Raw genomic sequence first — 3,477 nt, forward strand, 5'->3', positions numbered from 1 at the left:
ACCTTTGTTTCTCGTAACCTAGCAATCAAGGCGATTAATTTAAATCACGACAAACTTCTTTCACCCATCTCCTTGAGCAAGTATTTGAGTTTCCTTAGAGAGCCAGCAAAATTACCCATTGGATTTTCTTAACTTTCTCCCTGAAAATTATTTGATTCTCTTCAACTTATTACACATAAGTCCTACTTTGTCTACGCTAATCAAAATAGGAGCACCATTAAGAGACTTTTTTTTTTTTGAGACAGAGTCTTGGTCTGTCGCCCCTGCCCCCGTCCCCGCCCCCGCCCCCGTAGAGTGCAGTACGTAGAGTGCAGTATTGTCATCGCAGCTCACTGCAATTTCAAACTCCTGGGCTCCAGCGATCCTCCTGCCTCAGCCTCCTGCGTAACTGGGACTACAGCCATGTGTTACGACGCCGGGCTAATTTTTCTATTTTTAGTAGAGATGGGGTCTTGCTCTTGCTCAGGCTGGTCTCGAACTCCTGAGCTCAAGTAATCCTCCTGCCTCAGCCTCCCTGAGTGCTAGGATTACAGGCGTGAGCCACCACACCGGGCCAATAGCATCATCGTTGAGAAGCCATGATAGAGACCCTAGAGCCAGCCTACCTGGGTTGAGATTGCAGCTTGACCATTTACTAGTTGTGAAGCATTAGATAATTGACTTAACCACTCTATGCCTTAGTTTCCCCATCTGTAAACCGAAGAAGATAAAATAGTACCTATATGTCATAAGGTTGTTGTGACTATTAAGTGCTATACAACTGCTACAGTAATCTTTATTGGAAATAAATACACAATCTATTCCACCAGTTTCTTGGACTGCAATATGTAACAATATTACTTGAATGGTTTTTCCTTTTATCTACATCTAAATTCTCTGTGCTACATTTCCAAGTGTGGAGGCTTCAACACAAGGATAAATCTTACTGACCCTCAGTGTTACTCTTCATTGCTTTCTACTAGCCATTTCATTCGATCAAGATATATAGTTGTGTAGAAGAGTAAACATAGCAGGCTTGACTGTTATCCTTTGAAAGCCCTGCTTATAAGTTTGGCCCTTTTTCTCAGTTTGAGAACTTACATTTTAGGAGTGTTTCCACCAATGCCCAAAACTGATAAAAATGCCTCAATAAACCTAAACCGTTTGTATAAAAAATACAGTTTATGGTGAATATGTCTTTCCTTCTGAGTCTGGAATTTTGCCAAGTGCCAGGCAAAGGGGGCATAAATGAACTGCCCCCAATAAAAACTGTAGGCATTACATCTCGAGTGAGCTGCCCTGGTCTGCAACATTTCACATGTGTTGTCAAAACTCCTTGCTGGGGGAATTAAGTGCATCTTGTGTGACTTGGTTGGGAGAGAATAGTGGGAAATTGACCCTGGCTTCCTCCAGACTTCGTCCCATGCACCTTTTCCCTTTGCTCTATGTTCTTTTGCTGTAATAAATCTTAGCTGTATGACTATATCCTGAGCCCTGTGACCTCCTAGTGAATCACCAAGGAGTAGTCCTGGAGACTCCCAGCACAGACTTCCAGTCCTGTTGTTTCATTCCACTCTTGATGATATGTAAAAGGTCATATTTACCAACTTAAATTATCACATTTATTACATCTCTCATACACTGCACTGGTAAACATATGAGGTGATTAAGTGTCATTTTCATTCTCAGCTGCTCCAAATTTTCCTAAATCAAACATATTATCTGCCATTTTATACACACGGATCAATGTCTGGCACATTTTATAAACTAAACTGTATGATATTTCTTTCTTTCCCTTGCATTTTCTAGTTACTACTCTTTTGACCATACTAGCAAAATCCTTGGAAGTATCTTTCCCACTTCTTATATGAGATGCATTCCATTATCCCTCACTGAGTTCATTATTCTGGTACTCAGATCCAAGTTCCACTCTTTAATATCTGCTACATAATCAGCTGTTAATTTTCCATATTCTTCTTCTTCCAAAACCTGAACTTTCCATTAGAATGGCAGGGAAAAAAAAAATCTTTGTGTCCCAAATCCACTGGCTTTTGTTCAGTTTATATTCTCCAACTAAAGATGCTTCACTCTTTTTTCCTCCCCTACAAAAGATTTTCCAAATTATATTCCTTGAAAAAATGATCCTCAAGCTGTTTGTCAAAAGATTCTGTGGTTAACTAAGTTTGCAAAATTAGGTAAGCAAAGTTAAACAGATTTCTTATAAAACTTCTCAGAGCCTTTGATATAATCATTTGTATTATGAAGGAACATTCTGGCATTTTTGTTAGTATATAGATAGTTCTGCATGAGTTACATGGAAGTATAAAACTTTTCCCTCAGGAACACCTTAAATGGACCAATATTTTACAGTATGCGTTTTAAGAAATATTATGACAGTCCCTGGTGCAGCAGCAGTTATCACATCTGATGTCTGAGAAGTCTGTGGATACAACCCTAAGAAGGCAAATATTATGATGAACCAGGCATAGCTACATTGCTGAATACTAAATCTGTTGCCTTTTAGAACTGATAGTCTAAAATATTAGCCAAAATATGAATCAAAAATGAGATCTAATAAAAATCGTTACTGGATTTCTAATTATAGATCTTTCTATATAATTAGGGAAAATTAATTTTATATGATGGGGAAGTAGGAAGTTTCTTTAACATTGTGGTAATAAATTATTTTCCCCATAAAAGGAAAAATTAAATTCAGTTAGTTTAAGTCAGTAATCACTCAAGAGGCTCATCTATCAATGTAGAACTTGAATTGCTTCATTTCTAAAAGGAAAATAAAATATACGTGAATACTAAAAGACTATTGAGCAAGCATCTTTCAAAGTAACAAAAATATATGATTACTAAATAAACTCAACAAAGATGTTTGTTAATACTTTATTAGTATTTTCTAATGGACAGAACATAACACAAACCAAATAAAATTTTTAATCTTTTTAGTTCAATAAAAATAACTGACATTCTGATTGTTCTCTCTTCTTTGTTAAAGAAGGAAAGTATTGATAGAACAGTTAGGCACACAGTTGACACTTAACTGTACAATGATATGCACAAGTTATCTTTTAACAATTATAATCCTAAAATGTGCTCTTTATATTTTTCCCTTGTAATACAGGAGCCATGCTCCTATAAGCAAAATTTACTACTAATAAAAGAATTTTACAAGGAGTGACAAAAAGACTTTTAAAACAAGTCCTTAAATAAAAGGATGCAGCAACAACGGAATGTTAAGTTGTTGGGTTAAGAAGACAGTTTAAACTACATCTCAAAACATTAAAAATTCATTTATTTTACAATTACTCAAATACACATGCATTAAATGAAAATATTGCACAAAATTAAAATTTTAGATTGTGAAATTTATATTGTTCTTAATTTTTTAAAAAAATTGGTACACTTTCTGGTAGCACTTAACCATTTGATTTTTTCCAAACACCAGCAGCACAAACTTAAAATGAACAAACTGAAATATTCAAGGAA

This window comes from Propithecus coquereli, unplaced genomic scaffold, assembly GCF_000956105.1.
Source record: "Propithecus coquereli isolate 6110/MARCELLA unplaced genomic scaffold, Pcoq_1.0 Scaffold61, whole genome shotgun sequence".
In the NCBI taxonomy this organism is placed as follows: domain Eukaryota; kingdom Metazoa; phylum Chordata; class Mammalia; order Primates; family Indriidae; genus Propithecus; species Propithecus coquereli.